The sequence below is a fragment of the Rhinatrema bivittatum genome, chromosome 8 (assembly GCF_901001135.1).
Source record: "Rhinatrema bivittatum chromosome 8, aRhiBiv1.1, whole genome shotgun sequence".
In the NCBI taxonomy this organism is placed as follows: Eukaryota; Metazoa; Chordata; class Amphibia; order Gymnophiona; family Rhinatrematidae; genus Rhinatrema; species Rhinatrema bivittatum.
In genome coordinates, this window is record NC_042622.1 from 57,104,401 (window position 1) to 57,130,225 (window position 25,825).

Consider the following 25,825-nt stretch of genomic DNA (forward strand, 5'->3'; position numbering starts at 1 on the left):
TTCCTGATATTTCTAAAAGCACACAAGAACGGCAAAAGTGCTTTTTGATAATGAGACAAGAAACTATCTCCCTAGGAGCCACTTTCCTATTAAGATACCTTTATAAATGCATTGTTAAAAAAGATAGTGATTGCTATATCTTCTTTGCCCCGGAGATGCTGAGAGCCTTTCTTGATTCACTTCCTACCTAGTTTTCTAAATCCATAAAATTCCAATATCTTTGAATATTAGGCAGCTCTGTATGTTCAGGATTATGTTTTTTCCTTGTTTTATTTCCTTGTACTCCTCATACACTGCCCCCCTCCCGGGTAGACTGAATTATGATTTTTGTAATAAGCCAATGATATCTTTCTTTTTTTTGTTTCCTAATGTTGTTTCACACTGGCTTATACGTGTTTCCTAAGTATATTAATATTTTGTATGTATTGGTAAAGTTATAAATAAAAAAAAGTGTAGATATGGATAACATAGTTATCCTCGTGGTCCCTTCAGCCTGTAACCAAGGAGTCATCTCTGGCTCCTTTCTCTCTTTCTATACACATATCCAAAATTCTGCTAGAACATGCTAAATCTGTTCCTTTCTTTCTCAACACACTACCAGAACCCTTATCCACTATGTTATCTTCTCCTGCTTAGACTATTTCAACCTACTCCTAACTGGTCTCCTAGCAAGCTATCTCCACTACAATCTGTCCTACGTTCAGCTGCACATCTTATCTTTTGCCATTTTGAAAATGTGCTGAAATCCAAAACTCTATGAGGATGTTTTGTTGTTGCCTTCTCTAAGAAATTTCTGCATATGTAGAACCTGGGGACTGTGAAATAACCAGTCCAAAATATGCTATTAAATCTGGTGTTATGCGATATAACATAATGTTTTGTTTTGGTTTTTTTTTTAAATCTGATGTTCTGTTTTGTGTTTTATAAAGAAACTCATAAATTCCTGAGCGATATTTTCCTCAACAATATCAGATATTCCTGAATTCTGACGATCCCGTATCATAAACACCCTGATAGTTTGGAAATCAATTTCACGCTATTATCACCCTTGAAACTTGAGAATTTTTCAATTTTGACTAATCAATCTCAAATACTGTCCAAATATTACAATATTATTCTCGTCGACCAGAAGGAACATTTTTTTATTTTTTATATTGACCATTTATTTCAGCCCCATGAGAAAAGTCTAATGGTATTTGAGTCCTCTGATTAATCACTTGTCATTCTGCGGTAACCGTGTGTTAGTAATTATTTGTCTCTTGTAACTTAGTATCACTATCTCCTGTCATCAGGGACTACAATTTATTATCTCCAATCAACTTATTTAATGAAACCATAGCCCTGGCACTGGGGAGATGACTGAGATCGTTTACTCAGCTGCAGGAAAATTCTACAGTATATAATTGCTTTTATTGTTCTGTGGCTGGTCCTAAGATGTTAAGGCTTAAGAAATGACTCCATTGTGTCTGTACAGTAGGGCCAGTCCTGGTTTTACATCTTTTTTTCTTGGACAATCTGAAAGTACAAGTTCATACAAATACATAAACTGGAATGAACACAGGAATGCTCCAGAGTATAACAGATCCAGTTTGTAACACTACAGTTGTGCTCACAAGTTTCCATACCCCTGGCAGAATTTGTAAGATGTGTAGCATTTTAAGAAAACATGAGTGATCAGGCAAAGCACATATCTGTTATTTTTAATGTGTTTCAAATTAAACTATTATGCATCACAGAATAGCACAATCATTAAACAAACTATTGCAATAAGAGAAATAACAAAATGGTCCTGTTCAAAAGTTTGCATACTCAGTTCTTAATATCATGTATTGCCCCCTTTTGTATCAATGACTGCTTGCAGTCTTTTGCAGTAGTTGTGAATGAGGCCCTTTATTTTCTCATGTGGTAAGGCTGCCCATTCCTCTTGGCAAAAAGCCTCCAGATTCTGTAAATTATATGGTTATCTAGCATGAACTGTATATTTGAGTTCTCCCCAAAATGACTCAATAATATTGAGGTCAGGAGACTGTGATGGCCACTCCAGAACCTTCATTTTCTTCTGCTGCATCCACTGAAGGGTCGACTTGGCCTTATGTTTCAGATCATTGTCATGTTGGAAAGTCCAAGTGCACCTCATACTCAGTTTCATGAATGCAAATTCTCCTCCAGTATTTTCTGATAAGATTCTGCATTCATCCTGACATCAATTTTGACTAAATTCCCTGTGCCACTATAGGGCACACACACCCAAAACAGCAGAGATCCACCTCCATACTTCATGGTAGAGATGGTGTACTTCTCTTCATAGCATTTATGGTTGTGACCATAAATTGCAATTTTGGTCTCATCACTCCAAATTATTTTGTTCCAGAAGTTTTGAGGCTTCTCTATGTATTGTTTGGCGTATTGTAAGCTTGCTTTTTTGTGATGATGCAGCAAATTGCAATGGCTTTTTTCTGGCAACTCTACCATGCAGCCCATTTTTGTTCAAGTATCTCCTTATTATGAATGCTGAAACACTCACTAGAGATGAGCTTTGTTTTTTTCTACCGGGTCGTTTTTTGAGTCGAACGCTTCGGGGTAAAATTTGTTTTTCCTTGGTTAGTTTTTTGGAAAAATGAACAAAAACTAAATGGGGAAAAATGAAATGGGCCCAAAAAACGACACAGGAAAACGAAGCTCAAAAAAACCCACCCCAAGCATTAAAATTTACTTTAATACATTAAATACAACCCCCCCCCCACCATCCTGATCCCTCCTCAAGACTTACTAACATCCCTGGTGGTCCAGCGGGGTCCCGCAAGGGATTTCTCCCTCCGTGCCATCAGGCTTTCCGGCCTGCCTCGCATCAAAATGGCGCCAATAGCCTTTGACCTACTATGTCAGAGGGGCTACCGGTGCCATTGGTCAGCCACTGTCACATGGTAGGAGCAATGGATGGCTGGCGCCATCTTGTGCTCCTACCATGTGACAGGGGCTGACCAATGGCACCAGTAGCCCCTGTGACATAGTAAGGGCAAAGAATATCGGCGCCATTTTGATTACTGGCAACTGACGGTGAGATCGCACCCGGACCCCCGCTGGACCACCAAGGACTTTTGGCAAGTCTTGGGGGGAGAGAATGGTCCCCCAAGACTTGCCAAAAGTCCCTGGTGGTCCAGTGGGGGTCCGGGAGAGATTTCCTGCACTCGGATTGTCGGCTGCCAGTAATCAAAATGGCGCCGATAGCCTTTGCCCTTACTATGTCACAGGGGCTACCGGTACCATTGGTCAGCCCCTGTCACATGGTAGGATCACAAGATGGCGCCGATGGCCATGTGACAGGGCCTGACCAATGGCACCGGTAGCCCCTGTGACATAGTAGGTCAAAGGCTATCGGCGCCATTTTGATGCGAGGCAGGCCGGAAAGCCCTATGGCACGGAGTGAGAAATCCCTTGTGGGACCTTGCTGGACTGTTAGTAAGTCTTGGGGAGGGATCGTGATGGTGGGGGGGTTGTATTACAGTAAATTGTAATGCTTGGGGTGTTTTTTCATTAAAAAAAATTAAATGTGCCCTGCCCCCGTACAAACCCGAAAAACTAATTTTCCTCGTAGTTCAGGGAAAATCAGTTTCAGGGTTCGGGGCCCCTGACCCACGACAAACTAGGCAATTTCATTGAAATTGCCTAATTCATGATAAATGAACCACATCTCTAACACTCACACAACTTTGTTTCAGAGAAGCCTGTATTGCAGTAGAAGTTGCTTGTGGGCTTTTCTTTCCATCCTGACAAATTTTCTTGGCACTTGTGTCTGAAATCTTTCTTGGTTTGACTTGGTATTAACAGAACCCATAATTTTCCACTTCTTGATCAGAGTTTGAACAGTACTGACTAGCATTTTCAAATCTTTGGATATCTTTTAATATCCTTTTCCTGATTTATAAAATTGAAATACTTTTGCTCGCAGAATCTTTGACAGTTGTTATGTTTTCTCCTTGCTTCAGTAAACACCAAAGTCAGTGTTGAAATGCACAAGGGTTTCTCAAAAGCTAAGAAACTCATTGACTATGTATACACAGACACTAATTACAATCAAACAAGGCACAGGTGTGGATGCCTACTCTTTATTGCCATCTAGGATGTGCAATCATTTCAAATGAACTGCAAAAGATGACAAATAAGGCTAACTTGTTTCATATGGGGGGCCCCGAAATGAATAAGGGGCCCCTAAATGAAACAAATCTTATTCGTTCATTTCATTGTAAACTAATGATTTGGCCCTAGGTCTAGGACTGAAGGCGGGGCCTCGCCTAGAGAATAGGCTGAAGCCCAAAGCAGGGGCTGCAGCCTAGTCCTGAGCATGATGCCGGGGTCTCGGTGGAGGCATGGGCCAATACCTGAGCCTCGGCCAAGACCCCCAAAAATTAAGCAACAAAAAAAACGTATCTGTTGGGTATCTGAAAAAGGCCAGGTCCCAATGCCAGGGCCTAGGCCTAGGCCTGAGCACATGCCCGATACTGAGACCTGACCTGAAGGTCGGGTGCCGATGCTGGGGCCTGGACACAGGCCAGACACTGCAACCCCACCTGGAGGCCAGATCCCAACGCCAGGGCCTCGGCCTCGGCCAGGTCCCAGACCTATGCCCAGTGCGCAACCTGACCTGAAGACTGGGTTCCAATGCCAGGCCCTAGGCCCAGACCCAGGCTTGGTGCCAGGGCCTCATCCAAGAGGCTAGGTCTTGATGATGGGGCCTTCACCCAAGGTTAAGCCCAGGCCTCAGAGCCTTTTCTTCCTACTCTTCTTTCTTTGGCATTTGCAAACCAAATGAGACCATCCACTGGGGTCGTGGCAGTGTTAATTAACTCCGGTGCATTCACCCTAGTGGACAGTGTCATTTGATGTACGACACTGCCATACACAATGTTGTACCCACAATCTTAAATCAAAATGGTGCCATTTACTGGGGTGAATGCGCCAGAGTTGATTAACTCTGAAGTGACCCCAGTGGATGGCGTCATTTGGCTTGCAAGTGCTGAAGAAAGAAGAGAAGGAAGAAGAGGTTCTGGGTCTGATTCTGGGCTGAGGCCTAGGTGTCAGGACCCAGTCTTCTGGCCAAGTCCCCAGCATCTGGCCTGAGTCTGGGCCAAGGCCCCATTGTTGGGACCTGGCCTCTGGGTCAGGTCACATTGTCAAGTGTGGGTCATGGCTTAGACCAAGGCCCCGGTGTCGGGACCCGGCCTCCAGGTCAGGTCACAGGGTTGGGGCTGGGTCTAGGTTGCGGCTAGGCCAAGACCACTGAATTGGGACCTGACCTTTGGGCCGGGTTACAGGGTTGAGCCTTTGTCTGGTGTAAGGACCTGGCCTCCGGGTCAGGCTGAAGCCTTGATCTTGCATAGGCTGAGGGCACAGTAGGTCATCATGACCTCAGCCTACTCAAGACCAAGGCTTCATCCTGAGCCTGCCCGAAGCTGGCAGCTCCTCACTGGACTAGATAAGTGGGAGCCTGGGAGATCCTGGCCACAGCATTTTTTCAGGCAGAAGGGAGGCCCCTGAGGCCTTATTTTCGTTTTTTGGCCTTTTTTTTTTTTTTAATTAAAGTTGTGGGAAAAAACCTCCCGAAATCAAAGATTATTTTTTTCTCCTGTACATTCCTATTGCCATTTCAACCTGTGTGTGTCAACTTGAGTGTATATTCTCATCCCAAATATTCAAGGACATGCAAACTTTTTAAAAGAACCATTTTATTATTTCCCTTATTGCTATGGTGTATTTAATCATTGTGCTATTCTGTGATGCATAAGTTTTAATTTTAAATACATGAAAAATAACAGACATTTTTTATCTGATCACTCATGTTTTCTTAAAATGCTACACATCTTACATATTTTGCCAGGGATATGTAAACTTATGAGCACAACTATTTATACGAGCACCATTATGCATAATTCTTCTTTAGGGGGATTTATGCCAATCTTCAGGTTGTCACACAAAGAAAGCCTAATATATAGCAAAACGAAAAAAATATAATCGTAATAGAATATGTATTACCAATAATACTAAAAATTCACAAAAAGATTTTATAAACTTATAAATGTGGGACCATCATACCACCCTTTTTGTCTTTTGAACATGAACTATGTTCCATCAATAAACTGACAGGTTTCATTTAATCATCGGTCCATAGTTTTTTAAGTTAAATTACTTTTCTGAATTTTTGAATAATTAATTAACACCAAAAAGTGAAAAAAGTGAAAAAAAACAATTACTTCCCCTTAACATGATATCATGTTTTGCTACAGCTGCTTCAGGGGCTGAACGCCAATTTTTTGTGTTGAATCTTTGGTCCCGCAATTATTTTTTCAGGTTCCAATGATTTCCACTTCTGAAGTGCCATGGCGCCAAGTTTAAAGACTCCAAATTCAATGCAGAAAATTGTCGTTCAGCCCCTTGCTCATAGCAACATCTTCTGTTTGGTCTTCCAACCAATTCTGTTCCTCAGGGGAATGGTTTCAGAGGCTTTCCTTGAGGTTATTCTTCCCTGGGGCTTTGGTCTGTTCCTGTTTTCTCAGATAAGTATCCTAATCAGGAAAACTGTTTCTGACTAAAGCCATACCTATTCTGAACCCTGTGGAGACCTGTCCTGACCTCACACAGTGAAACAAGGTTGTATGATGCAGGCTTCACCAGCAGGCTTGTTGTAACAATCAAATGAACTTCAATAAAGCCGTTGGCCCATGACCTGCAAGGCCAGCAAAGTAAGTCCTGGAATACAGGACTAATAGAAGACCCTTCTATGGAGCCTTCTGTGCCTGTGTTCTGGGGCAGCATGGACCTGACCAAGGAGGGAGAATGATTATCTTCCTTTTAGGCACTTCTCATGAATTCCATTGAGATTCATATTCAAAGAGCTTTGTCCTGGTTCCTGGACAAACCCTGTGGTTTAAATTTCTGACTGCTCTAACCAGATTAATGTAATCCCCCCCCTCAGGGAAGGGGCCACATTTCCTAGCCCCAGAGAGCACTGGTCACTTATACAGGGTAGAGAAACAACAGAAATTCCATGAAATCTGGAAAGAAATACTCATGCAGAGCCACTAAGAGGGCTTCACAGTTCAAAACAGAAATAAATATGAATAGTAGAGATGTGAATCGGAACCGGAATCGGTTCGGTTCCGGTTCCGATTCAAATCGTGCATTTTTTTCCTCCGGCCCGATTTTTTGTTTTTTTATCAGCTGCACCCGATCCAATAAACAAAAAACCCACCGACCCTTTAAAACCGCTCCCTTAGCCTCCACCACCCTCCCGACCCCCCCAAAAACATTTTAAAATTACTTGGTGGTCCAGCGGGGATCCCGGGAGCATTCTCTCATGCTCGGGCTGTCGGCCGATAAACAAAAAACCCACCCTGACCCTTTAAAACTGCTCCCTTAGCCTCCACCACCCTCCCGACCCCCCCCCCAAATGTTTTAAAATTACCTGGTGGTCCAGTGGGCCCCGGGAGCGATCTCCCGCTCTCGGGTCGTCGGCTGCCACTAATAAAAATGGCGCCGATGGCCCTTTGTCCTTACCATGTGACAGGGTAACCGTGCCATTGGCCAGCCCCTGTCACATGGTAGGAGCACTGGATGGCTGGCGCCATCTTTAAAAATGGCACAGGCCATCCAGTGGATGGCCGGCGCCATCTTTAAAAATGGCATGGGCCATTTTAAATCGTCAAAAAACGATTCACATCCCTAATGAATAGTCCATGTTAGAGTGTATGTTCAAAAGCAAAAGAAATTGTATTAATAGCTCAAAAAAAAAAAAACCATAGTCCAAGAAAATAAAATAAAATCAGCAACAGTTCATCCTATAAGAAACAAAAATCAGCTTCTTAGTCTACAAAATTGTTTCTCACAGTTCTCAAATTACTTAGGTTTTATCCAACAGAAATATTTATTTATTATTTTTTATATACCGACATTCAATCTCAGATATCACATCGGCTTACATTCAGGTACTGGGAATATCCCCAGAGGGTTTACAATTCTAAGTTTTGTACCTGTACATCTCTCTCTCATGATCCCACCAAGGCCCCTTATATCCTCCATTGGAGATTTCAATTATCCCAGTATTAACTGTGGCAATGTCTTATCAGGACTTGATAGAAATCCCCAAAGCATAAGGTTTGGTCAATCACAAACAATACAAAGGTATCATAACATCCAAGGTGTACAGTGCGATAATTGAAAACAGCACAAAATTTCCAAAACACCGAAGACGTAGAAAGTAGTCAATCACAATAAGCACAAAGACCAAAACAGCAAGACAGAAAACCAGAAAAGAGGTGGGGTGGGCGGAGAAATTTCTGGGGGGTTTATTTCACATTTTTATCTTGGGGACAAACACCTCAGGACAACAAAGAAAGAAGCAACGTGGAAGAAATAAGTTGTGATCAAAACAACAACAACATGAAGGCACCAAAACTTGCAAGGTAGTACATCATAGTTATGGAAGCTAGGCAAATTGGGATCAAGATCCACAAGGCATATCATAGGCATAGACCACAGTAGTAGATAGTATAGCGCTGGTTACGTTCATGGAACTGTGTCTTACAGAACTCAATCGAAGAGACTTAACAAAGAATTAATTTTAACATATTCATTGTTTATTCACAGTTGCTTGAAGAGAACAGATTTGTGGTCCCTCAATAATATATGCAGCAGACACTTAAAACCTATGTTCTCCACTATTTGAAGGGGCTGGTCATCCAAGGCAATTATTTCCCCAATGCACTTCATTACTTCTTTCGATGCTACCTGCCACGCCATTTCCGCTATGATAAGTTGTCAGTGCAGCTGCATGGTAGGGGACTGCTGGTCTGCCAACTGAATAGTGGAAAGGGTCATGGGCTCAGCTTGGGGAAAAGTCTCCTCCTCAACCCCTTTCCTCTCACATTTGTGTTGATTTGCATAGGGGTCCCCAGGCTAGTATTGCTATCTTCCCAAGATGCCAATGCTATTGAGTACTGCTTCTGCAGATAATGTTGTAGACCATCATTTTTCAGGTGCCCCCAAATCGTCCCTCCAATGGGTCCTCCAATACTTTAAACCAGGGACAATCTATTGTACAATCTATTCTCTGTATCCTTGGGGGTTGATTCTGGCACTGGAGTTGAGGGTAAAGTAGACCCTGAGGAAAAACCAGGGGCCTCATTCAAACACTCTACCTGTACTGCCCAGTCTTCCTCAGGGTTGCTCTCAATACCTTCAGTATTGTAAATCTCCATCTCCTCAATGGAGGCTAAGACACTAATGACAAGGCATCCCAAATTTTCTTAAGCTACTAGCTATTTAATTTCTGTTTCAGGGAGTTCCAGATACAAGTCTTCCTCAGAATCAGTTGTTGAAAATACTACCTCCATTGCTTGTGAAGCAGTACCCATAAAGGGCGGCATTGCTTGTTTTGGCTGTTGTACCTCTGCTGCCCCATCCATGCCCCTGTCCTGCTAGTGCCAGTCTTAGATGTTTCTCCCGCCTTTTGCTCATGCTAAAAAAAGAATGAGGCAGAGAACAGGTAGCATTGGTACTTGCTCTCCTAATTTCAACTTTTTCTGGTTTGAGCTGGCTTCTACTATTGGCATTCTGCAGCTAAAAATGTCTCTTTTCAGGTTAGAGGCAACACTGTCTTTTCTTGCTGCAGCCCCTAGGATGAGCTGGCTCTTCAGCAAATCCCTCTCTTTCCTTGCAGTGGATTGATGGAATTTGAAATGCCTACCTACTGGCACAAAGGAATTTATTGATACTGTAGCAGCACTCACAGTACTACTCTAGTATGTGGAAAAATGCCTGTTATACACACACATACACACACATACACATACGTACAGACACAAAAATCATGTATGTATATTCACTGCTAACTGACTTTTTTCCTCGCATACCAAAACATTGTTAAAACAGAACCTTGAAGGCTGGCACCCTGGCAAAGCTCTTCTTCAATTCAATATTTCAGTGTCTGCTAACCTCACTGCACTGTATTGTAGAGATGTGCTTCGTTTTTTTCTGCCGGGTCGTTTTTTGACTCGGATACTTCGTGGTAAATTTCGGGATTTCTCGTTTCGTTTTTTTTGAAAAACGAAACAAGGAAACCCAAAACTGGGCCAAAAAACGAAACGGCAAAGGAAGCTTAAAAAAACCCACCCCAAGCATTTGAAATCATTTTTCTACATACATACACTACCCCCCCCCCCATCCCGATCCCTCCCCAAGACTTACGAAGTACATCCCTGGTGGTCCAGCGGGGTCCCGGGTTCTATTTGCCCTCCGTGCCCGTGCTACTGCAAGCCGTGCTCTTTAAAATGGTGCCGAATAGCCTCTGAACTACCATGTCACAGGGGCTACCGGCAAGCCTTGGGGGGGTCAGGAGGGGGCTCCTGACCACCCCAAGGCTTGCCAATGATCCCTGGGGGTCCAGCGGGGGTCCAGGAGCGATTTCGTTGTCGGCTGCCAGTAATCAAAATGGCGCCGATAGCCTTTGCCCATACTATGTCACAGAGGCTTTCGGCGCCATTGGTCAGCTCCTGTCACATGATAGGAGAACAAGATGGCACTGATGGCCATGTGACAGGGGCTGACCAATGGCGCCGGTAGCCCCTGTGACATGGTAGTTCAGAGGCTATTCGGCACCATTTTAAAGAGCACGGCTTGCAGTAGCACGGGCACGGAGGGCAAATGGAACCCGGGACCCCGCTGGACCACCAGGGATGTACTTCGTAAGTCTTGGGGAGGGATCGGGATCAGGGGGGGTGTTGTATTATAGTTAATTTAAATGTTTGGGGTGGTTTGGGGTGGTTTTTAATTTAAAAAAAAAAAAAATTTGTGCCCCTCTCCCCAGGCAAACCCGAAAAACGAAATTTCCCCGAAATTCAGGGAAAATTATTTTTGGGTTTCGGGGCCTCCGAAACAACAACAAAGTAGGAAATTTCGGGTAATTTCCTAATTCGGGCAAAAAACGAACCACAGCACTACTGTATTGTGCTATGTCTTCCAGAGACAAAAATAATTTCTGGTATTGCTTCAGTCTCCATTTCACTAGATTTCTACCCTACCCCTAGTGAATACTGAAAGCAGTACCATTGCCTCTCTGTTTCTGATACTGTGAGTGAGAGACCACACACAGAAAAGGTCCTTTACCAATGCCTATTCTTTTAAATCTTTTTTTTTCAACTTTGAGAGAGGTTCTGCAAAGAGATACTTCTCTGCCAACTGTCAAAGAGCAAATAGAGTTTCTTGCACAACTCAGATCTTTCAGTAGGAGGATGTCTATCATTTGATCCGGATGACACTATGGTAACTTGGGAAATAGTAGCTTGGAAACAGCCAGAGAAATAAGGAGGCAGATTCTAGCTTTTCCTTAGGAACAATTTATTTACAGTGGAAAAAACAAAATCAAAACAATCAGTGCAGCTTACCTTAACTTCAGATAACACATAGTCTTAAATGTAATAGGTCTTGGCATAGGGAGGATCTTTGCCTGCTCCCCAGGGCCTGCTTAACCCTTCTAAGCCCTGAGTTCTTATATTCTGGTGAAGGGCTCCTCCCTTCAGCCAGGATTCCTGTGGGTCTGGATTTGGGCAAGACAGCTGTACTCTATCTATTAAGGTAGTCTGAGGGACTTTTCTAAGGACTCCCTCACATATCCTCCCCCTCAGTTCAGTCTTGTCGAGATGAGAACCTGCCTGTACTTGGGACACCTCGCTAGAAGGAAATCTGCATTGGTGTTTTTTCTGCCTGCCTTATGTTGTATTTTATAGTTGAAGAGCTGTAGGGCCAGGAACCATTTCATTACCCTCATTACGCACAAATGTACACCCGATTTTATAACATGCACGTGCTGCTGCGCGCATGTTATAAAATCCAGGGTCGGCGCATGCAAGGGGGTGCACACTAGTGCACCTTGCACACACCGAGCCCTAGGGGAAGCCCGATGGCTTTCCCCGTTCCCTCCAAGGCCGCTCTGAAATCAGAGCGGCCTTGGAGGGAACTTTTTATTTGGTCACCCCCACCTTTTCCTCCCTTCCCCTATCTAACCCACCCTCCAGCCCTACCTAAATCCCCCCCTACCTTATTTCGTTGAGTTACGCCTGCCTCTGGCAGGTGTAACTTGTGCGCCCCGGTTCAGGCTGCTGTGCAGGAGGATTCTGGCCTGCCCCTGGATTGCCCCCGAACCGCCGCCATGCCCCGGACTGCCCACTTTTTAAAGCCCTGTGACATACACGCATCCCGGGGCTTGCACGTGCCGCAGAGCCTATTTTGCGAGCAGGGGTAGGTGTTTGGGGGTTACGTGCATATCTTACGCGCGTAACCCTTTGAAAATCTATCCCATTCTGTTTGCTTTTTTGATCACCACAGCACACTGGGCTGACAATTTCAATGTATTATCCACTATGATGCCTAGATCTCTTTCCTGGGAGGAAAGAGATCTAGCGGTTACTGTTACTAAACATTAATCTGGATTAATGGATTAATGAGAAAGAATCAACATGGTTTTCGAAAGGGAAGTTTTGTCTTACCAGTCTTTTAGAATTTGTTGATGTCTAAATAAACATATAAAGGTGAGTTAGTTGATTTAGTGTCTTCGGATTTTCATAAGGCATTTGACAAAGTCCCCCATGAGAGACTCCCCAGGAAATTATAAAGTCATGGGATAGGAGACAATATTGTATTGTGGATTAGTAACTGGTAAAAAGGCCAGAAAAAGAGAGTAGGACTAAATGCTCAGTTTTCCAAATGGAGGAAGGCGATAGTGGACAGGGATCAATACTTGGACTTGTACTATTTAACATATTCATAAATGATCTGGAAAAGGGAATGGCAAGCCAGATGATCACATTTGCAGATGACATAAAATTATTCACATTTGTTAAAATGGCAGTGGACTGTGAGCAACTGCAGAAGAATCTTTTGAGACTAAGAGACTGGGCAACTGAATGGCTGATGAAATTAATTTAATGCAGAAAAGTTCAAAGTGATGCACATAAGGAAAAATAATCCCAACTACAGCTACACGATGCTGAATACTGTATTGGGAGGGAAAAGTATCTTGGATTCTTTGTGGACAATACGTTGAAATTCTCAGCTCAGTGCACAGTGGTGATCAAAAAAGAAATTGAATGTTAGGAATGATATGAAAAGGACTGGAGAATAAAACAGAAAATATCATATTGCCTCTGTATCAAGCCTCAGTGCAACTGCACCCTGCATATTATGTATAGTTCTAGTCACCCCATCTTAAGAAAGACATAGCTGAACTAGAAAAGGTGCAAAGGAGGGCAGAAAAAAAATTATGAAAGGGATGAAACATCTCTCCTATGATTACAGGCTACGCTGGCTAGGGCTCTTCAGTTTGGAAAAGAGAAGGCTGAGAGGTGACATGATAGAAATTTATAAAATAATGAGAGGGGTGGAACAAGCAGATAAAGGACGGTTATTTACCCTATCAAATAATACTAAAACAAGGAGTCACTCTATGAAACTAACGACTAGCAGAATCAAAATAAATTGTAGAAAGTAATTATTCACTCAGAGCACTATCATGCTGTGCAGTCTGTTGCCAGGAGATGTGATCAAGGCGACTAGCATAGCGCGGTTTAAAAGAGATTTTGACAAGTTCCTGAAGGAAAGGTCCATCACACTTTATTAGACAGCTAGACTAAAGAAAGCTCTTGCTGTCCCTAGGAGTGAGTAACAGGAATTAGATCTACTCTACAAAGCTGCCAGGCACTTATTACCTGGATTGTCCACATTCTGAGACAGGATGCTGAGCTTCATGGATCTTGGTCTAACCTAGCATGGCAATTCTTATGCTCTTATGTAACTCCTTTCCTTCAACAGAGTCTCCATTCATTTTCCCATCACTGAGGTAAGGCTAACTAGACTATAATTTCCAACCTCTTCTCTGCTACCAATTTTGTGAAGGAGTCCCACAATTGCCCTTCTCCAACCAATTGAACAGGTTCCTTCAGTGGACCTGCCTGCACCTCTCTCAGCTCCCTTAGTATCCTGGGATGTCATCTGAACCCCATCCACTTTGAGTTTTGCTAGTTCCATCCAAACGCTCTCCTTTATAAACGGGTTATAGCTCCTCTACACCAATGTCCCCTCTAGTTTCTGAAAGACTATAAGGTGAATTTTAAAAGCCCAACACGCTCCAAAATTAGGGGATATGCAATTACGTTCGGCCAGCAAGTGCTGAGTGGATTTTAAAAGCTGCCCAGATATGCACATACTTGCTGCTGCGTGCACAAATGAACATTTTTAAAAAGGGGTGTGGTGTGAGCATGTTCTAGGCAGGGCTTGGGCGTTCCTGGATTTAAACTTGAAATTAGCGAGTAAATATTTACATGCAATGGCACGCGACGGCTTCCCCTGCCATGTAACTTTACTGCTACTATGGATGACATGTAAGTTAGAAAAAAAAAATCTAGACAGATTAGTGGGGTTTTAAGACGCAAGACTAACAGGAGGGAAGGAAGGGTATTAAAGTAGGGGAAGTCCTATCCCTTAACTGGATAAACTGGGAATGAACTGGGAAAAATGGGAATGGAGTCGGCATGCATGTTTTTTAAAATCTCCCCAATTACGCGGTAGAAGTAACATTTATGTGCACAGGGGCATACCCACTTAAAATTGTACGCACGTGTGCTCAGTCAGGCTATTTTATAACATGCGCATATATACGCACACATGTTATAAAATGGCCTCGTCTCTGGGTGTGGGCCAATAAATGTGAGGAGATGTGCACCTGTGTGCTGCTATGAAAGTTACTATCCCTGTGTGCAAAAGATTTCTTTTGTGAAACTTTTAATAAGCCAAATTCACATTTGTGTGCTACAAGCCAGTATAATGCAAATAATATCACAGAGCTCAACCACAAAGTTCCGAAAAACAAATGGCAACCTACAGACACAAAACCAACATTGTTCACTGCCAAAACAGACTCCCAAGCTCTGTCCCACAAATGACCGGAACCCCAGAACACCAGATGCCTTTGTTCAGGGCCTGGGTAGCTTCTTTCCTCTTTCCTAGCAAAGGACTGGATAGAAAAACAATCCTTTCCAGAACCAACATACAACAGAGAGGCCTATCTCACAATCCCTTGTCATGAGCTAAATGCTATTCTCTGAAAGAACACCAAAAGTCCAAAACTAAGGTATTCAGTTTGCAGATCAATATGTGCAATGGAAAAACAGGTAAAAAAAAAAAAAAGTTCTTACTCTCTTAAACTCCAACTCAAAAATCCATAGGAGACCATCATAGCAATCTCCAGTGGGGATGATATGGACAGATGGTATATTCCTCTAGTCTACGACGCATAGCATATCCTTTTACAGGGACATACTCTTTAGTAAGGTTTCTAATGGGTTCCTGTAAATAGAATTGAGGCTATTTAAAATCTCTTACTTTCTATTGGTTATTTTAAACACCACATCTCGTGAAGCATTTCAGACCCAAGATATTGTATACTTATTTCATGGTGGAATATTAAAAACACTCCAGTGTACCTTCTGAGTGCTGAAGGCCTTCAACGTTTGGCAACATTATTTTTTTTATGGAACTCACATTTCTCCCATATGGGATGGAAAGTTTGATACACAGTTTAACATACTAATTCTCATGCAAACATACAGAGCATGTGTTTGGTTTAACTGCTAGAAAGGAAAAGAAATACTGTTCCATACATTTTTTTTAACACCATACGTACTGGATTATAGCCATGTTAGTATCCCATGCCCCTTTTGTACTGGAGAAATTTATATCTAAAATTAAAAAAAAAAAAAAAATCAAACATAGTTGCTGATTTCTCAGTTCTGTTTCCTTCCTTTTGTCTGAAAGATTGGGCTGTAATTGAAAAAGATGTAGTTTTTGTTAGCTGGACTGACACTGCTAGAGCCAAAGCTTACCCTGGCAATGAGCCCATCCACCTCTGTTCCAGATGTTACCATGGCAAATCTCTAGGGCTGTAGTCAGGCAACTGTGGGGAAGGAGGCCTGCTGGCTTGAGGCCTAGAAAAAAAAAGTGTGTGTGTGTGTGGGGAGGGGAGGGGAGGGGGAAGGGAGTGAAAAAAGACAACAAATAGGAGATCTTGTAACTTTTACTTTCATTATTTTCCCAGCCTTGCTTCCTCTCAAGTTCTATTATTTCATTATGAAACACGGGCGATTTTGTTTCAGTGGCATTTTTCCTATGAAGCCTTATAACTGTCCCTAGACTGTTGGCATAGTTTGGTCATAGCTGCTTTATTGATCCTAATTTAAGACTGTCATTGCAAATAAAATCATTATTTGCACCAGCTATGTTAATTCAATGGATTGATTCCAAGGAGCAAAACTAGGTTAGAACTTTTCCATAGGTTAAACACTGCCTTATAGACAAGTTAAGATTTGTCTACATCAGAAAAAATAAATCCAAAACTCATTTTAGCAAAGCCTTTTTACATTTCCATGTCTAACTTCATTCTACTGTGGCTCCTCATAGTTTGCCTTGGGATAACTAGGACTGAAAGCAATATTAGTTTAGCCTTCATGTGGGGGAAGCTGAGCTAAATAATGGCCCAGCTTGCAAGTTACCAAGCTGGATTCACTGCAGGTTATTATCCCTTTTATTAGACCAGCATAAGAATTATCCAAACATAATGCTATGCATGAAGTTTCCAGACCTCAAAGTTTCCTTCTTCTGATGTCTTACCAAGCAGAACTCACCAACCTGAATGAGACTAACTTTATTGGGAGTTTTATTAACTCCTGTCGCAATGCATTCTGGTGCTACAACTTCAGTGGTGTTGAACAATGAAAGGATCAGTACATCACATACTGTGGAGGTATAGTAGTTAAAATCCAAAACTAGTCAGAGGATACCTCACTTTCAAAACCGAACAAACGGGGAGCACGGTACTGCAGGCAAATGTATGGCAGCACCCGCTGGCTGGCCTAAAAAACAGCACTGGAGGTAGCTCTTTCATGAGAAGCATTCCAGTTACCACCAGAGACTGGGACAGTATTTGGCTCATAGCATAAGAAGAAAATAAAAAGCCAGGGCTGTAAAACTATCCTGACCAGAAGCTCAAGCAAGGCAATCTGATAGGTCTAGGCTGGACAGATTTGACAGCCAGGTGTGTGCTACAAAATGCTGCAAGATCTACAGAATTTCTGGTTGGGAACTTCTCAAATTATAACCAGGGACGGTAACTTTCAAACCGGTGCGCGGGAGCACATTTGTGCTCATGCGTCAGCTACACCCAGGGACACGGCTCTTTTATAACTTGTGCTCGTATATGCACGCATGTCATAAAATAGCCTCGCAAATCCTGCTTCTACCGCGTAAGTCCAGGGATTTTAAAAGGGGTGCACGCCACGCCATTTCCAGTTTACCAGTTCATCTAAAATGTTGACCAGTTAACAGCAAGGTCCTCCAAACTCCCTAGTCCGATAGCCTACACTCCCCCCAGTTACCCCAGACCCTCTAAATCCCTCAGAAATGGTTAAATCCCTTTATTTTATGACTTACACGTCATCCAGAACAGAAGTAAAGTTACGTGGCAGGGGACCACAGAACATGCCAGTGCGCCTAAGTATGTGCACATTTCTTGGCCAGCCCCCAAATGCCCACAACCCACCCAAACCGCGCCCCTTTTTGTAAATCTTTTAGATGTGCGTGCCACAGTGCGCATCTGGGCACTTTTTAAAACACGGTCGGTGTACGCATATTCAAGCATCTCCTGACTGATATGCGCGCAGGGCTTTTAAAATTCACCTTTAAGTGTTTGCAAAGTGCTTCTCAGTGAATTAATTTCATTGAATCACATAGCTCAAAGGATCAAACCAAGTGAAAACAGGACCTCTCCATCAAATCTAATTATAAACCTAGCAGTTTTACAGCTGTGTGATTCTGGGTGGGCAATCCTGATTTTAAACTGTTTCAAAATAAGCGTGGCCTTGTTCTCCTTTTTAAGTCAAGACAGAAAACTTTAATTCCTTGAATGTGTTAGGAATTTAAAAAAACAGTGGGACAACTGTCAGACATGAGGGATTATGTAGACATATATAATGTTGAAATGTAGTAAAAATGGACATCTTCCTTCACACACCCAATAGATTCTGTTCCTGTGTCTCAGTTACCAAGTAGAACCATCAAAGTACAGAGCCATTAGATGTCTTGGAATTTTATAGCAGTGGTTTTCAACCCAGTCCTCGAGACTCTAGCTCAGGGGTGGGCAAGTCCGGTCCTCGAGGGCTGCAAACCAGTCGGATTTTCAGGATACCCCTAATGAATATGCATGAAATAGATTTGCATACAACTGAGGCAGTGTGTATGCAGGTCTCTCTCATGCATATTCATTAAGGATATCCTGAAAACCCGACTGGTTTGCAGCCCTCAAGGACCGGAATTGCCCACCCCTGCTCTAGCCTAGTAGCTAGTCAGGATATCCACTAGAGATGTGCATTCATTTATTACGAATTAGGCAATTTCAACAAAATTGCCTAATTCGTTGTGGTTCGGGTTGACCTGAACCACAAAACGGATTTTCTCTGAGCTTCGGGGAAAATTCATTTTTCGGGTTAGTGCAGGGGGAGGGCCACATTTATTTAAAAAAAACAAAACAAACCCCCCCACCCCTTAAATTTTACTTTCTTACCCCCCCCCCCCCCATCCCGATCCCTCCCCAAGACTTACTAAAAGTCCCTGGTGGTCCAGTGGGGTCCCGTGAGCGATCTCTCCCTCCATGCTGTCAGGCCTGCTATGACTCAAAATGGCGCCAATAGCCTTGCCCTTACAATGTCACAGGGGCTACCGGTGCCATTGGTCAGCCCCTGTCACATGCACCAATGGCACCGGTAGCCCCGGTGTTTTTTTTCCCGATTCGCGTTTTTTTTCCTGATTCATGGGGTTTTTTTTTTATTCGTTTTTCCGATTTCAGGTTCGGGTTCCAGTTTCGTTTTTGGCAAAAAATGATCCGTGGGAAAACGAGGTTTCCCATGAAGCGCCTGAACCGAAACCCGACCCGAGCCAGAAAAACGAAGCTCATCTCTAATATCCACAATAAATCTGCATGATACAGATTTTCATGCAATGGAGGCAGTGCATATAAATCTATCTCATGCATATTCATTGCAGATAGTTTGAAAACTGATTGGCTAGGAGTGTCCTCAGGACTAGGTTAAGAACCCCTGGTTTATAGGACTTTCCTTCTAATTCAAAGACAGAAACATTTTTTCCATTAAAAACCTTGGCAACATTTTTTGCCAGAACCTTCTTGTTTTTGATCACCAATTTCTATTAAACAAATAATAAATAGTAACTTATAACAACCTATCTGGTAAGCATTTTGTGACAAGAATAATATATTATCTACAGAAACATGCATTATTGGCTCTTTAGACATACTGAGGTCCATATTCAAAGGACCTTTTGGAGTTAGCGGAACAAACCCCAATATTTTAAATGTCCTCCCCGCTTATAGGCAGAGAGGATAATTTCAAACAGCTTACAGGCAAAATCAGCAAGTAACACACCTAAGTTACATCAATTTTCAAAGACTAACTTTGAAACAGCCACGCGGGCGCACATGTGCGCATGTTTGCCAGCTTGCAAGCAGCGACTCATCCATTTTATAACATGCGCGCATGTTATAAAATAGCCTGGAAGCGTGTACAAGTGTGCATGATTTTAAATGGCCACGCGCATGTGCATGCAAAGGCTGTTTCTACTGCATAAGTGGGAGAATTTTATAAGGGACGCGTGCCGACACGTTAACCAGTTTTCCCAGTTCGCTCTTAGTTCACCCAGGTAAGGGATAGGACTTCCAAACCCCCATCTAGTTTAATAGCCTCCCTTCCCCCCAATAGCCCCGACCCTTAAAACCCCGCTGACTAGCCTAGATTTTTTTTCTGTTTTAAAAGTTACACGCCACCCATAGAAATACATTTACGTGGCAGGGGGGCCCCGGCGCACGCAAGGATGCGTAAATATTTACACGCACATTTCTTGGCCAGGCCTGGACATGCCCATGCCCCGCCCCTTTTGAGAAACTTTTGCCTTGTGCACTCATTGGGAGCTATGCGCGCGTCCATGGGTGGCTTATAAAATCCTCTCGGCGCGTGCTGGCCCAACTCTGTGCGCGTATCTTCAGGTTTTGGCGTGCGCGGGGTTTTTAAAATTCACCTGAAAGAGTGGCATACGTTTCATGTTGAGGAGAACGGCATTGATAGGAGTGACTTTCCTGATGAGCGGAGTGCACAGGGAAAAATGTAGAGAGGGATAAGGGAAGAGAGGTAGCGAGGAGCTGCAAAGCGAAGGCTCTTGTAGGTGAGGAAGAGGAGTTATCCCACCAAATCTACCCCCACAAGTTACACCTACTATTTGCTGCACACAGCTTTTTCCTGAAAACATATGCACATACTGCCAGATTTTATAAAGTGTGTTCCAACCTCTTCCCAACTCCATCCTCAGTCCAGGTAAATGTACACATGCAAGTTTACTCACATATTGTGTTGGTGACTTTATAGGGTTATTATGAAGGTGGGTTATAGTTTTTTTTAAGGGGGTTCAAGATAATTACAAAATGTAAACTAGCCATTGCTACTGGAACTAAATTATTGGAATGATTAATCCTTTTCTCACTCTTTTTTTGTATGAAAGTTTTCTTCAGTGGGACTTACTTTGAGTATTTTTGAAAGATGTCTCAGCAAGCTTCACGCTATACTCTTGCTTTTATTTCAGTTTGGTTTATTTTTTAGGATAGTACTATTCTTTTTTGTTTTTTTTGCAACTTTATAAAAAGGCCACATCTCTGCATAAAAAAAGTATTTTATGCACACAAGTCTCTGAAAATTACTCCTTAAATTTTGTCTAGGCAAATCGTTACCTTAATAATGTTAATTGGACAAAAAGATTTGGCGATGGGAGTGTGTCTTGGGGTATGGTTTTCTCAGGCTGATAGTCAGCGGCGCTGGCTAGAGAAAGATACTCAGATAAATCTGTCCCAATAAATATGTTCTCTAAAGTTATCTGGACAATTTTTTTCTGGGAAAAGTTATACTGGTTACTGAGCCAGTGCTGATTTGCTCTGAATATCCAAATAAAGTTAACTAGATCATGTTGCTTAGGTAACTTTAGCTAGAACCCACTGGCTGAATATGATCCTTATCAAGGCAAGAACAGTCACAGCATTTCTTACCTTTTCAGCTAGCTGAGAGACTCAGCATCCAGTCGTGGACCTCAATACTGATCATGCATTTAAGCATGGATAGGATGCAGGCTATGGCAATATTTTGCATGGAAATCATTATCAACCTGAATTAGCATACTGTATGGTATTATTGTTATTTTTATTCACACTTCATCAAGCTTTTTTTTCTCCCAAACTTAAATCTGAAGAAAAAAAATTATACAGCTCAAGATTTATGTAAAATGTATTCAGTTCATTAAGCTATAAGAAGTATTTGTTATTGTGGGGGTCATAGGAGTGTTTGTGTGATGGGAGTAATTTTTTTAAGTGGCTCAGAAGCCCTGCAGTGTAAATGTTGTGTATTTTAATAGTGGTCGCTGACATGCCACTTCTTTTCATGTCAGAATAGGTAATGGCACCAGGTTCATTCTATAAATTCAGCAACTGCAGTCTAAGCTGTGGTTGCGAGAGGTTTGAGATGCATTCTCCTATACCATAAACAAAACTTTCTTTTTTTTCAGAATCCATTTCATAATATAAATTATGGGGAGTACAGCACATAGCTGCACTTTGGAATTTATAAGACCTGCCTTGACAGTCATAGACACAACTTGTTCCCTAATTAATTTTTCCTGCTGCGTCAAGAAATATGGTATGCACCTCTCCTGTCTAGAGCAGACCTCAATCATTCTCACTTGGTGACTGTATAAACCAACTCACTGGACCTTATTATATATATATCAGCTTCTAGGGCTTGCAGCTGTTTTGGAAGTTAAAGCATAATTTTAAGACAGAAAATAATTGTTCCCTTATACCAATTCTGACATGTTTCAATTTTAAGAAGGTGTAAACTCTAGTTTTCCTTCAACTTTGATAAAATATATGATCTAAAATCTTCAGTGCTGAAAAAGGAGTGATGTGATTATTTGAATTGGACTGTTTTATATCCCAGTACAGTGACATTCTCTAGCCCCATTGTTGATAGCAAAAATAAGTGGTTACATCTATGAGATTAACAGTGGAAGAGGAGGATGGGGTAGGAAAGGGGGAGGAGGGTTACGAGTGTGAGAGAGAGAGAGATGGCTAGAAGCCAAGATCCCACAAGAAACAGAATCTCTGTCTTTCTCTAATCTCTGGAGAAAAATTAAGTTACAAAAACCTTTAGTGGAAACTTTGCACACGTTCAGTACCACTGGCATGTTTGACATAAGTATCTGATATATTATTTAGTTAATATGTAACAGACTTAAAAGTAGTTTCTTTAAACTGACTTCTACTTCTACAGTACTAATTGATCTACCCAGTATTGTACAAAAAACATATAAAACACAGCCCCTGCTTAGTAGAGCTTACAATCTAATCAAGACAAAACATATAGGGCAAAAGGACTTTAGAAATTTCATCTATTTAAAAAAATGGTTAAAAATTAATGAGGGCATAAGTGGGACAGACTTGGGTTAAGATTTAAAAGCAGCCTCAAAAGGGTGGTTTTTAGACAGGTTTTAAATAAGGCAAGAGAGGGAGCATGACACAACAGCTCAGAAAGTTTATTCCAAGCATATAGTGCAGCCAGGTGGAAAGCACGGAGTTGGGAACTGGCAATACAGGAGAAGGGCATTGCTAGGAGTGACTTACCTGATGAGCGGAGTACACAAGGAAAAGTATAGAGAGAGATAAGAGAAGAGAGGTAGTGAGAAGCTGCAAAGTGAGCTCTTGTAGGTGAGTAAGAGGAGTTTGAACTGTATTTGGTAACAAATAGGGAGCCAATGTAGCGACTTGAGAAGAAAGATTATATGGCTGTAGCAAGTTTGATGAAAGATAAGTTGCACAGCTGAATTTTAGATAGCTTGGAGTGTAAAGAGTTGGCTCACTGGGAGACCTGCAAGGAGCAAGTTGCAATAATCTCTAAGTGGGAGGTGATGAAAGTGTAGATAAGAGCTTTGATAGTGTATTCAAAAAGGATGGAATGGATTTTGGTAATGCTACAGAGAAAGAAACAGAAAATTTTAGCAGTGATTTGAATATACAGTTGTACAGAATAAAAAAGAGGAGTCAAAGATAACTCCAAAGTTACGGGCTGAAGGCACTGGGGTATTACAGTGTTATCCACAGAAATAGAGAAAGGAGGAAGAGGAGATGTAAGCTTGGTGGTGGGGGAGGAATAAAGAGCTCTTTCTTGGCCACATTGAGTTTAAGGTGGTTGTAGGACATTCAGGCACCTCCACCTCTGGTAATGGATCAGGTCTTTACTTTAATACTAAACTCATTTCAGCCAAACAGCAGAGCTTCTCTATTACCATGACCTGAGTTTGAAGTCTAATTATCACCAGCTTTTTTTCATCCATACAAATTGAAGAAGACCACAGGTTGAAAGGGTACATAAAAAAAAAAAAACAGACTGCCTATGGAAGTCCAAGGCCTGATATAGTGAAAGCCACAGGACACACAACAATGACTAGGATATACATACAGTCAAAAAGAAGGTCCATTTGAAGATGGAGATAAATACTGGTTCACAGAGAATAAGACCAAACCCAAATAAATAATCATCCAGATCTCTGATGATTATGTATTCATCCACACACTCCATGCTATCCTAAATTACAAGATATACCTGGTGGTGGTAGAATAGCAGGTGGATCCATGGCATCAGGGACTGGCATGTCAATTCCAGGTCTTACCCACATTGCTACCTTTTTGGAGAAAGATTGGGCTAGATACAATAGCCCCAGAGGAGATGGATCCTACTGTTATCCCTAGTATAGAACATGGAATCTCAACCCACTTCTCAGGACACACCTAGGCAGTAAGGTTTTCAAGATATCCATAATGAATATGCATGAGCTAAATTAGCATACATTGCTTGCATTGTATACTAATCTATTTCATGATTTATCATTGTGTATATCTAGAAAACTTGACTGCTTAGGTGGGTCCCAAGGATTTGGTTGAGATTCCCTGGTATAAACCATCTCTGCATTCATGAGTAGAAATAATATACTAGGGATGTGCAGAGCAAAAGTTTAAGTTCATATGTCCATATGTCCAAAGGGGGTCCCATTTGCGGTCAATATGGACATAAACAGAATTCAATGAGTTGAGTATATGTCCATATGTGCAAATAAAATTTTAAACCCCTCACCCTCCTTAATCCCCCCCCCCCCAAGACTTACCACAACTCCCTGGTGGTCCAGCAGGGTCAGGACGCCATTTCTGACCAACTTTGCAAGGAGCACGTGACGTCGGCATCACGTCGGAGTGACGCGGCGTCACGTGATTCCCCGCGGGTTCGCGCCGGAACGCTCGTTCGGCCCAAAAGGAACTTTTGGCCAGCTTGGGGGGACCTCCTGACACCCCCAAGCTGGCCAAAAGTTCCTTTTGGGCCGAACGAGGGTGCCGGAGGGAACTCGCGGGGAATCACGTGACGCCGCGTCACTGCGACGTGGCGCCGACGTCACGTGATTCCCAGCGGGGTCGCTTCCGGCGACACCCCCAAGCTGGCCAAAAGTTCCTTTTGGGCCGAACGAGGATCCCGGAAGCGACCCCACGGGGAATCACGTGATGTCGGCGTGACGCAGCGTCACGTGATTCCCCGCTAGTTCCCTCCGCCACCCTCGTTTGGCCCAAAAGGAACTTTTGGCCAGCTTGGGGGGGGCCTCCTGACCCCCCCCAAGCTGGCCAAAAGTTCCTTTTGGGCCGAACGAGCGTTCCGGCGCGAACCCACGGAGAATCACGTGACGCCGCGTCACTCCGACGTGGCGCCGATGTCACGTGCTCCTCGGAAAGGGTTTCAGAAATGGTGTCCTCACTCCTCGCTGGATCACCAGGGAGTTGTGGTAAGTCTTTGGGGGGGGGGGATTAAGGAAGGTGAGGGGTTTAAATTTTTATTTTGGATCAACAATTGCAATTTCCAACTTAATCAACATAGCTATGTTGAATAAGTTGGAAATCCGATCGTTTATGTCTCATCACTTTTTTAAGTTAAAAAAAAAAAAAGTAGCGTTTTACATTTTTACACCGCTTTACACAGTTTTACACAGTTTTACACCGCTCATGTTAATTATGTTATTACCCCCATATATCTTAATCCAAGTTAATTCGACCTGTTCATTGTAAGACATTTACTTGTCATTGTTGTTATTGTTTAAAATGTAAACCGAATTGATCAATAATTTTGTTATTGGAAAGTCGGTATAGAAAAATGCTAAATAAATAAATAAATAAATACATTTATGTTCAATACGAATGCACACCCCTATAATATACATATACCACATCAATAAAGAAAAGTCGCTTGTGAAAATTACATATGTATATGCAAGAAACACTAAACATGCATATATCTCCTATTTTAATTATATACATGTCATATTTACATGTAAACGACACCCCCATACATGCACAAATATGTGCAATTTACATGTATATTGACATATAAAGAATTGGTTCCCACTGTATGTCTTCCTACTTGTACCATGTCCTAAAGGAGTACAGCACTTGGGAGGAAACCCAACTTCCTAACTCATAGGCTGGACCTTCTTGTCCATGAGGTTATGAAAGTCCAGCATCTCATGGAGAGTGCATGCAGCAGGCTAGAAAGATCTCACCGATCTTAGAGGGCTTGTAGAGAAGCCT